Source organism: Amyelois transitella, chromosome 27, assembly GCF_032362555.1.
Source record: "Amyelois transitella isolate CPQ chromosome 27, ilAmyTran1.1, whole genome shotgun sequence".
NCBI classification, from domain to species: domain Eukaryota; kingdom Metazoa; phylum Arthropoda; class Insecta; order Lepidoptera; family Pyralidae; genus Amyelois; species Amyelois transitella.
The window spans coordinates 1029952-1042381 of record NC_083530.1 but is presented as its reverse complement, the minus strand read 5'-3'; the positions used below and the strand labels follow the sequence as shown (position 1 = coordinate 1042381).

The 12430-nt window shown below is 37.6% G+C and overlaps 1 protein-coding gene across 1 annotated transcript in view; it reads right to left on the bottom strand.

Annotated features, from left to right (window-relative positions):
- The window catches only part of LOC106138984 (nephrin), a 200258-nt gene that overhangs the window by 27695 nt on the left and 160133 nt on the right, over positions 1–12430 (bottom strand). The window lies entirely within an intron of this gene.

The window sequence follows — 12430 nt, the reverse complement described above, 5'->3', positions numbered from 1 at the left end:
AAAATTGCCATTTACAGTATATAAATCAGACGAATAGGTTTTGAGATATAGTCGTTATAAGCAATTTGCGGCGAACTAGCGTTCTTTCTAATACGCGTGACCGCCTGCAAAAATAAATATGATGCCCAAAATAACTATTCCACGCGGACGAAGTCGCGGGCACAGCTAGTGCTATATAATATCACGCTGCAACTATTAGGAGCGAAGAAATAATGGAAAATGTGAAAAAAACGGGGAAAATTATTCATCCTTGAGAGCTTGAATGATGCCCAAAAAACTATTCCACGCGAACGAAGTCGCGGGCACAGCTAGTCTCTAATAAACAACATCATGGCAACCGTTGCTATGGCGTATACAAAGAAGGTTGTCTACAGATAAATACTTCAAAATACAATATGTATGTTGCTAAATATAATCTGTGACATGATATCGCGGTATTCCCGTCACGTTCCCGTTACCCTATCACGGGAGTACGTCCCGCCGTGTGTAAGCAATTTCCTGTCGCGACCTCGAATTTCATATTATAATTGGCTGAACGGTAGTAGGTGATCGTATTGAGAAATTCAATTTGGTTTTAAGAATGTTTATTTGCCTTTATATACATACTAGCTGTTGCCCGCGACTTCGTACGCGTGGAAGAGTCGCAAATCCCACAGGAATTATAATAGTCTTTGTGGCATTTACGAAAAGCATTTCATTCTCCAGACTGTACTTAGTCCACATACATAGGTACATACATACATAAATATAGTCACGTCTATATCCCTTGCGGGGTAGACAGAGCCAAAAGTCTTGAAAAGACTGTATGGCCACGTTCAGCTATTTGGCTTAATGATAGAATTGAGATTCAATTAGTGACAGGTCGCTAGCGCATCGCCTAAAAGAGAATCCCAAGTTTGTAACCCTATCCCTTAGTCGCCATTCACGACATCCATGGGAAAGAGATGGAGTGGTCCTATTCTTTTTTTGTATTGATGCTGGGAACCACACGTCACACGTGACCTCGAATTATAATTGGCTGAACGGTAGTAGGTGATCGTATTGAGAAATTCAATTTGGTTTTAAGAATGTTTATTTGCCATGATATACATACATATTATTATGTAACACGTATCAAATAATAAAGCCGCATCATTTTTTGACCTCATGTAGGTATGTCGTAAAAAACGTATCAAGGAATAGGACTGTTCTTTTTTATCCTCATGTGTGTCGTAAAAGGCGATTAAGGGATTGGTTTATAAACTTGGGATTTTTCTTTTAGGCGATAGGCTAGCAACCTGTCACTATTTGAATCTCAATTCCATCAAAAAGCCAAATAGCTGAACGTGGCCTTTCAGTCTATTCAAAACTGTTGGCTCTGTCTACCCCGCAAGGGATATAGACGTGATTATATGTATGTATGTAATAATTATGATATTTTCACAGCATATTAATTTTCTTCCAACTCACTTATACTCTGATTCCTGTACCGCACACACCTCATTTTCGATCGGGGGTTAAAACATTAACACAATCGCAAACACAATACACGGTTTCTCAAACAGTTCTATCATTGCGTCAACGGTATTGTCAGCAAAAAGCTCAATCAGAGAGCTATTACTGTTTTGCTATCATTACTATTCTAATAGTGGGCAGTGGTCTTCAAACTTTACTAGTTCCAACTTAATAGGCTTATAGTTTATATTTGGAATTTCAAAGGCTAACTCAATAAATAAATATATACAGGACAAATTACACAGATTGAGTTAGCCTCGAAGTAGTTCGAAACTTGTGTTAGGAGATACTAACTCATCGATACTATGTTTTATAATAAATTAAATACATACATATGGTCACGTCTATATCCCTTGCGGGGTAGACAGAGCCAACAGTCTTGAAAAGACTGAATGGCTACGTTCTGATATTTGGGTAATAAATACTTATATGGATAAACATCCAAGACCCAGGCCAATCAGAGAAAGTTCGTTTCTCATCATGCCCTGGCCGGGATTCAAACTCGGCCAATTGTGTTATTTGTCCAGATGTCCCGTATATATTTATTTATTTCATTAACACGGAAAACTTAACACTCACTCAAATGAGCAGTCGGTTAAAAGGTGACCACGGTATTTACGAAATGTTAAGGTTGGATGCTCGCGTGAACGATAAGAGTTATATTGAAATAGTTGTAAAGGCCGCTTTTTGAGAAAGGACTGAAACAGTTTTTGGCTTAAAGGGTTAGTGAGCCCACGGAATGTAAGTGGATTTGATTTGGGTGGTATAAATTGGTAGTGCCGTGTGGTTCCCGGCATTTAAAAAAAAGAAGAGTACCACTTCATTTCGTTCTCATGGATTTCGTAAAAGGCAACTAAGGTATAGGCTTATAAACTTAGGATTCAACTTTTAGGCGATGGGCTAGCAATCTGTTACTATTTGAATCTCATTTATATCATTAAGCCGAACAGCTGAACGTGGCCTATAAGTCTTTTCAAGACTGTTGGCTCTGTCTTCCCCGCAAGGGATATAGACGTGACCATATGTATGTATGTAATAGATAATTCTCATTTATTATGAAGAAAATTACTGGTAATTAGTGGTAGACTGTAAAAAAATGCTACTAGCATTAAGTCCGCCTATTGTATCGCCTAAAAAGTATCCCAAGTTTGTAAGCCTATCCCTTAGTCGCCTTTTACGACATCAATGGGAAAGAGATGAAGTGGTCCTATTCTTTTTTATAGTGGTGCCGGGAACCATACGGCTGACACGGCACACGATAACTATCTATTATTAATCGTAAATTCTCTATTATTATAAACCCATCAATCTATTGCCCACAACTATATTCGATTTACCATTTCCAATGCCTCACAGGATTCGCCTATTATTCATAAACCGTTAATAATTTTACCTGAATCCAAAATACCACTTTCACCTTTAAGCCAGATAACCAATGAGGTAAAACAACAAGAATTGACAAGCCTTTATTTTATTAAATTCGCAAAATGTGCCGTGTGGCTCCCGGAAATTTAGAATGCGACCTGATAATGGATGTCGTAAAAGGCGACTTCAGATATTCACTGTTTTCTAAAATAAATGCGTTCGCGAGTTAAACGTTCGCGTCGAACGAATTGTAATGTAAAATTTAGAGTTGAGATTGAGAATTATTTTAATACGTACATACATACAGAAAATCACGCCCTTTTCCTGGAGGGGTAGGCAGAGTCTACATTTTTCCACTCGCCACGATCTCTGCACACTTCATTCACATTCATAACGCTCTTCATGCACGCTCGGCGATTACGGGTATCTATACTAATATTATAAAGCTGAAGAGTTTGTTTTTTTGTTTGAACGCGCTAATCTCAGGAACTACTGGTTCGAATCGAAAAATTATTTGTTGTGTTGAATAGACCATTTATCGAGGAAGGCTTTAGGCTATATAACATCACGCTTCAACTATTAGGAGCGAAGAATAATGAAAATGTGAAAAATAACCACGGGGAAAATTATTCATCTTTGAGGGCTTCAATGATGGCCAAAAATAACTATTCCTCGCGGACTAAGTCGCGGGCACAGCTAGTTTTAATATAATCATTTAAGGTCGCCATTCGTCGCCTCCATACATACAATTCAATGTAATACCCTTCAAAACCATCAGTAATCAATCAATTTGGGAATGATTTCAATCACCCCCCTGCGACCCGATTATGAAGATAAATTATTACCAATGAACGTTTCTAATTGATAGATTTTTAAGTGACACTTTTGGGACAGAACTCGGCTATTTGATTTTGTGAACTCTGTTATTCAGACGTAAATTTGTTTAAAAATATTATAATATCGACTTATTTGGTTCTAGTTTCGTTTAAATCATTTGCAAATCTAGAAAAAGATTTAATACATTATCTTTTGACAAGAAAAATTACATAATTGGACCTCTTCGAAGAAATTTCTTTAGAAATTAGTAATGCACCAAGTTTCTACAAACATACATACATATAGTCACGTCTTTATCCCTTGCGGGGTAGACAGAGCCACCAGTCTTGAAAAGACTGATAAGCCACGTTCAGCTTTTTGGCTTGATATAATATAATAGAACTAAAACTCAAATATTGACAGGTTGCTAGCCCATCACCTACAAGAAGAATCCCAAGTTTATAAGCCTATCCCTTAGTCGCCTTTTACAACATCCATGGGAACGAGATGGAGTTGTCCTATTCTTTATTTTTAATGGTGCCGGGAACCACACGGTACCAAGTATCTCCTCAGTTCTAGTTGTATTTTTTTTACTAGATGATATGACATTAGTTTGAATACTAACCGATGCTCTTAAGGTGAGTGGACGTGTAACCATGGATCCAATACGGGTTAGGTTTACCTGCGAAGGTTGCGGAGGTCAGACGGGAGTCGCTTCGTGTGAAAACCTGACTCACCCAATCCAGGGTCCATCGTCAAAGGCATACCCCGGGCTCCGCTTTACAGAGGTAAGGATGCAACCGGGACTAAAACATAACACTAGGAATACATTATCTTAGTACCTTTTTTTAATGATTTTCTTGATGAATTTAATACCATTTTTTAATGATTCATCAAAGTTTGAGAACCTATGACTCCTCTAACGTCGCACGTTCCGTTACAAGTAATGCGACAAATTACTATTGGCATACAATTGATGCATTCATTTTATTTATTTAATTTGGAAGACCATCAACCCTTAACAATAAATAATGCCATATATGGAAAAAATGGTCAACAACCTTACTGATACAAAACACTAATAAAACAAAAAAAGGAACATTAATCTCTAAACATTCAACAATGTGCTTCCCAGCACCTACAGAAAAAAAAGAATAGGACTACTCCCATCTCTTTCCCATGGATGTCGTAAAAGGCGACTAAGGAATTGGCCTATAAATTTGGGATTCTTCTTTTAGGCGACGGGCTAGCAACCTGCCACTATTTGAATCTCAATTCTATCATAAAGCCAAATAGCTGAGAGTGGCCTATCAGTCGTTTCAAGACTGTTGGCTCTGACTTTCCCCCAAGGGATATAGACGTGATTAAATGTATACATACATACATAAAATCACGTCTTTTTCCCGGAGGGGTAGGCTGAGACTACATCCATTCGCTTGCCACGATCTCTGCATACTTCCTTCGCTTCATCCACATTCATAACTCTCTTCATGCAAGCTCGAGTACTTTACCTGCCCCTTTGCCAGGAAATCCCTAATATGATCAGATCACAAGAGATGTGTTATAAGTAAAAATTTTGTCGGGTAAAATTTTCAATTATATCTATTACGTACGCAATTGATTATTGCACTTTTATTTTAGTACGTATAAAACATCAACCAAGCCGAGTATTCATGCAAGACATAAAATAGAAAAATAAAAGAAAAATCTCGTAAAACGGAAGCGAAAGAGACGAATGGGAACCTGCTTTTGAATCGGCAAAAACCGAATGAAATCCCCGACAATTGAGGGGGCAGGGGGCAGGGGGCAGGGGGGGGGGAACACAAAAACTTCTTAGCACAATATCCAATGCGTTTAAAATATTATCATGCCGTCTTCAGTACCCCTGAATAGGGGATCTGCCGCGTCACTTCAAGGCAGCCCTTGGGAATTGGCCCAATTAACGGACTCATAGCGATCATTTCAACGTTCAACGATCTCAACGATAATCGAAACGAACTTTCTCCGATTGGCCTGGGTCTTGGATGTTTATCTATATAAGTATCATTACATAGTATAAAACAAAGTCGCTATTTTAGTCTGTTTGTCTGTATGCTTAAATCTTTAAAATTACGCAACGGATTTTGATGCGGTTTTTTGTAACAGGTAGAGTGATTCAATAGGAAGGTTTTTATGTAAAGGTAATAACATTTTTAATTTTACGCCCGTGCGAAGCCGGGGCGGGTCGCTAGTTTATTATAAAATATAGTATCGTCGAGTTAGTATCTCGTAACACAAGTCTCGAACTTACTACGAGGCTAACTCAATCTGTGTAATTTGTCCCGTATATATTTATTCATTTATTTATCTTTAGTTTTGTCGTGTGGTTCCCGGTGCCAAAAAAATATAAATAAAGAATAGGACCACCCGTATCTCTTTTCCATGGATATCGTAAAAGGCGACTAAGGGATAGGGTTATAAATTTGGGATTCTCCGTTTAGGTGATGGGCTAGCAACCTGTCACTATTTGAATCTCAATTCTTTTATTAAGCCAAACAGCTGAACGTGGCCTGTCAGTCTTCACGAGACTGTTGGCTCTGTCTACCCCGCAAGGGATATAGACGTGATTATATGGTTACACATAGCCTTCCAGTCTTGCCGAGACTGTTGGCTCTAGTCTCGAAAATACTTAAATGCCACGTATACGTACTCGTATACGTGGCATTTAAGTATTTTCGAGTCTTCATGATGTAATTGAGATTCAAATAGTGACGCTCTTTAATGATAGGATTTTATCGATACGAGATGTGAAAGAAAATATATCGATAAGATCGCTTCGCCCGCTTCCTCTTATGCCCGGCGCCGTGTTCCCAAGACATGATTAATGTCCATCAGATAAGTTTGCACAAGTACAAGCCAGTCATATGGCCCGCTCAAAGCGTTTTGCGGGCAGATCCTAATTTCTGAATTGAATTAGGCCCGGCTTTGATTAGACCCTAGCATTTACGGGTTGTGAGATACAAATTGACGTTACAACGTACTTACATACGTATATTACACGTATATATCCCTTGCGGGGTAGACAGAGCCAACAGTCTTGAAAACACTGAAAGGTCACGTTCAGCTGTGTTGCTACTTAATGGAATTGAGATTCAAATAGTGACAGGTTGTTAGCCCGTCGCCTAAAAGAAGACTCCCAAATTTATAGGCCTTTCCCTTAATCGCCTTTTACGACACCATTGAATAGAGATGGAGTTGTCCTATTATTTCTTTCTTTTGGCACTGGGAACCACATGGAAAACTAAAGATGATCGCTAAGGTGAAAGATTATCTTTTCTCATAGTCGTCTTTTACGACATCCATGGGAAAGTCCCTTTCCAAAGTAGCAAGAACCACACAAAACCAGGCGATTTAAAAAAAAAGTGTCATCCTGATACTTTTATATTGCGAAAAACAGCATTAAACTAGATATGATATTCGAGGCAGTTTTAACAGGAGACAACGCCGGATGTCCGCCTGAATTATCATATTTACTGTGCGGATATACAACATGGCGTCGCCACAGATTAAAAGTGGATGTGCAATGCGAAACTTCACATAAATAACTAGCTACAACGTGCGACTTTGCTTTTATATCATATATTCATGTTTTGTTTTAATGTAGACAATGTGCATTCGTCCATGATTTAGATTTAAGAGATCTATATTTGTATATTGACGTCCGATGAAAATGCTACAGTGTAGTTTGTTCCGCCGCTTCTTATGCACATGCGCTTTGGAAGCGGCAGTAGTTATAATTAGATTTAAGGTGATGTGAAGTCAATACAAAATCGATTGAAAACTTCATTGCACAAAAAAAATTTACAAAAGGCGGACTTAATGCCGTTTGGTATTTCTCTACCAGTTGTATGTATGTATGTTTTTCAAATATTGAAGATATCTATTTTTTATATGACATACATACATACATATGGTCACGTCTGTATCTCTTGCGGGGTAGACAGAGCCAACAGTCTTGAAAAGACTGAATGGCCACGTTCAGCTATTTGGCTTAATGATACAATTGAGATTCAAATAGTGACAGGTTGCTAGCCCATCGCCTAAATAAAGAATCCCAAGTTTTTAAGCCTATCTCTTAATCACCTTTTGCGACATCCATGGGAAAAAGATGGAGTGGTCCTATTCTTTTTTCATTGGTACCGAGAAACACACGGCAATTTTTATATGAACCCTATCGAAAAACATAACCTAACTCTCCCGAAGTCGGTTAAAATTCTAAATAAACAAGTTCATCAGACGACTTATTAAAGCGGTCTATCAAACTCGTCGATATTCCGGGGTAATGTCTTACTAACTCCATGTAAGGGTCGGTACGTGATTGGATAGTAGATGAGACGGCGTCAATGGCGGCATTGATAACTTATACGTGAATAGACATCAGAGTCCACATTCTATTCTAAGTTTAATTAATTAATATTGTGAAGTTGACGTTGTTGAAGAAAATGTTGCAGTGCAGTTTGTTACCGCTTCTTCTGCACTGACCTTCTGCCTTGGAAGCGGCAGTGAACTTAGTTTTTAAGTAATTTATTTGACGTCAACCAATGTTGTTAAATTAGAATAAAGCTTTGACAATTATTAAGCGATATATAGTATCCTATAGTAATGAATAAAAATTTTGAATTTGAATTTTGAGAATAGACAGCAGAGCGAGATAGGTTGATAGAATAGAATAGAATAGATTTATTTTCAGAATGAAAAGGAGAGTGTGGAGGGGAAGGTCGGAGCGGGAAGGCTTAGACGAACGTACATACATACATACATATCATCACGTCTATATCCCTTGCGGGGTAGGACTACTCCATCTCTTTCCCATGGATGTCGTAAAAGGCGACGAAGGGATAGGCTGAACTTGGGATTCTACTTTTAGGCAATGGGCTAGCAACATCTCACTATTTGAATCTCAATACTATCATTAAACCAAACAGTTGAACGTGGCCTTTCAGTCTTTACATGACTGTTGGCTCTGTCTACCCCGAAAGGGATATAGACGTGACTATATGTACTTAATATTCCCCACCATGATAATTAAGTTTCTTGACTACATGGTTGTATGTTATGCATGATAAATGTACATATTAATCAGTATTGATGATACGAAGTCGTCCATCTTGAATTTAAATCAAAGCTATTAGAAGTTTAGCAAAACTATGAATACAATTTAAACTAAATTTAGAACATACATACATGCGTACATATAATCACGTCTATATACCTTTCGGGGTAGACAGAGCCAACAGTCTTAATAGTGATAGGACACGTTCAGCTGTTTGGCTTAATGATAGAATTAAGATTCTAATTAAAAAACATGGTGGAACTAAAAACTAAGTAGTTTCAGATGAAAAAACATTACTTCAAAGTTTTCCGTAACCCTCCATCTCTTTCAAATTACACCAATTAGAGAGAGAGAGAGATAGAGGAGAACAAAAAATACATCTCTCATCTAATTGACCATAATTTTAAACAGATAAGAATAAAGCTCATTTGAGGTAACTTTTAATACAATTATTTTTTTTGTTTTAACCTAGGTATGTAGTGTATGCTTTGGATAAAATTAATTACTGTTATCATAATCTGTGGGTATATTCTATATAAATAATGTCTTAGAGGCGACTATACGAGTAAGTAATCCTGGGACTCTTTTGTAGGCGATGGGCTACCTGTCACTATTTGAATCATTAAGCTATACGGCTGAACGTCGCCTTTCAAGACTGTCGGCTCTGTCTGCCCCGCAAGGGACATAGACGTGACAATATGTATGTGTGTATGTATGTATATTTTCTTTCAAATAATTAGAATAGAATAAAATAGATTTATTTTCAAAATTGGATACAAGGTATCACTTACTGGCGTCACATCACTTAAATCTAATTGTAACCACTACCGCTTCCAAAGCGCATGTATAGAAGAAGCCGCGGAACAAACTACACTGCAGCATTTTCTTCGGACTTCAATTTGCAAATAAAAATCTCTTAAATCTAATCATGGACGAATGCACATTGTCTACATTAAAAAAAACATGAATGAATTCGTAAGGAGAGAAATATTATATGTTCTACGTGAATAAGTTATCAATGTGCTAACCTAAGTTATCATATTTGGACGATAAGGCGGGCGGAGGTTTCTTGGCGGATATCCAAAGATTATGTCAAATTTAACGTGATAGTACGTTTGTTGTATGAGCTCCATCCATTCATGTACACTCACACATGTCACGTCTTTATATCTTACGAGGTAGACAGCGCTCAAACTAAGGACGTCCTGGTAAAGGGTCAGGTCAAAAGTACCCGAAACCGTCGAGCTTGCATGTAGAGAGTTATGAATGTGGATGAAGCGAAGGAAGTATGCAGAGATCGTGGCAAGTAGAAAGAGGCAGTCTCTGCCTACTCCTCCGGGAAAGAGGCGTGATTTTATGTATGTAGACAGCGCTGATAGTCTCAACAAGACTGACCGAATGGCTTAATGATGGGGTTGTAATTCAAATAGTGACAGGCCGATAACCCGTCGCCTACTACGTCCTCTAAATAATATTAAATTTATTAGAATTCCAGCAACTTACTTTTCACTATTTGAATTTCAGTTCATCTATACTAATATTATAAAGCTGAAGAGTTTGTTTTGTTTGTTTGTTTAAACGCGCTAATCTCAGAAACTACTGAACCGATTTGAAAAATTCTTTCACTGTTAGATAGTCTATTTATCGAGGAAGGCTATAGGCTACATTTTATCCCGGATTTCCTACGGGAAACGTCAACAATGCAGGTGAAAGTTGAATGAGTCGGCCATCTGCGAGCTTTCCACGCGAACGCTGCGCAAACCAACAAAGATATAGTAAAACAATGTACTAAAGATGTGAAGTACTCATTTTTTGCCACAAAAAAGTCTGCGAGAGCATATATCTATCTCTTAAGGTTTACTTACAATAACCACTTTTATGTTCATTTTTTAAGATTATTTTTTCATTATAAACATAAGTTATTTTGAAACCAATTTTCTTTAATTCAGTATTAATCCTTATCCAAATAAATATGTTTATTACTTTTGGCTTTTCATGTAGACTAAAATTGCCATTTACAGTATATAAATCAGACGAATAGGTTTTGAGATATAGTCGTTATAAGCAATTTGCAGCGAAACATTTAATACGGCGAACCAGCGTTCTTTCTAATACGCCTGACCGCCCCCCTCACCCCGCATCTTTCGATCGCCCTGCTCTATCCTACTTCCTACATATAGATAGGTATCATTCTACTTATAATACTTCCTTTGTATGTAGCAGTGAAAACTGCATTCAAATTGAACCCGTGGTTTTGGAGATACATTCATTTATGTAAACAATTGTATACTGCAGCGCATCCTGGTGATTTGTTACCGTAACACCTATCTAAGAACATGCACCAATCAAATCTAAATCCAGTAGTGAAAACCGCATTAAAATCGGACCAGTAGTTTTGGAGATATATGCAACATTGGTTTGCACAAACAAAGACACAAACGCACAACCTCTCACCCTAAACGCATATATACGGTCTCCGTTCGGTCGCGGGTAATGATGTGGGCCAAGTCGTCGCCAAGTCGCATAACAATTAGCAGCTATAATTGATAAAGCCGAGGAGGATGTTTGCAAAAATAAATATGATGCCCAAAATAACTATTCCACGCGGACGAAGTCGCGGGCACAGCTAGTTATTTATAAAATCCTTAACGTGGTTAGTCAATCGTTACTAAATTAAATTCTCTGTCTACCCTGTAACGGATAAAGGACATGATTACATGTATGTTGATGTTGTTAGAATTTCCCCCGAAACCTACTTAAAATACATAAATAAATACCGCAGATTTTGATGTACAAAACCTCTTTCCCGCTATATTTGTATGGAGTAAATAGAATTTCTGAGCTAAACCTGCGTTTGATAGGTTGATAGGTGCACGATTGGAACACGGAGGTAATTTTTAGAAAAATCACGTTAGTACATACATACATACATATGATCACGTCTATATCCCTTGCGGGGTATGCAGTTTTGAAAGGATGATAGGCCACGTTCAGCTGTTTGGCTTGATGATAGAATTTAGATTCAAATAGTGATATGCTAGGGGATAGGCTTATAAACTTGGGATTCTTCTTTTAGGCGATGGGCTAGCAACCTGTCACTACTTGAATCTCAATTCCATCATCAAGCCAAAAAGCTTAACGTGGCCTATCAGTCTTTTCAAGACTGTTGGCCCTGTCTACCCCGCAAGGGATATAGACGTCACCATGTGTATGTATGTATAAAATAATTTAACTGTCAATAAATACTTTTAATAATTTTAATTTTATTTACAGTTTGCAACCAGAAAATAAATTTATTAATTTACTTTTTATCAGAAATACTTATGTGATTTTTGTGTGTATTGTAAATAAAATCATTATTACACTAAATAATAAATAAAAGGAGATCTATATATAGTGCCGTGTGGTTCCTGGCACCAATATATGTATGTAACCTCGAAACCGCCGAGCTTGCATAAAGAGAGTTATGAATGGGGATGAAGCGAAGGAAGTATGCAGAGATCTTGGCAAGTGGAAAGAGGTAGTCTCTGCCTACCCCTCCGGGAAAGAGGCGTGATTTTTATGTATGTATGTAGGAATGTATGTATGTAGGTATGTAGGTATGTATATATGTATGTATGTAGGTATGTATATATGTATGTATGTATGTATGTTATACGCATA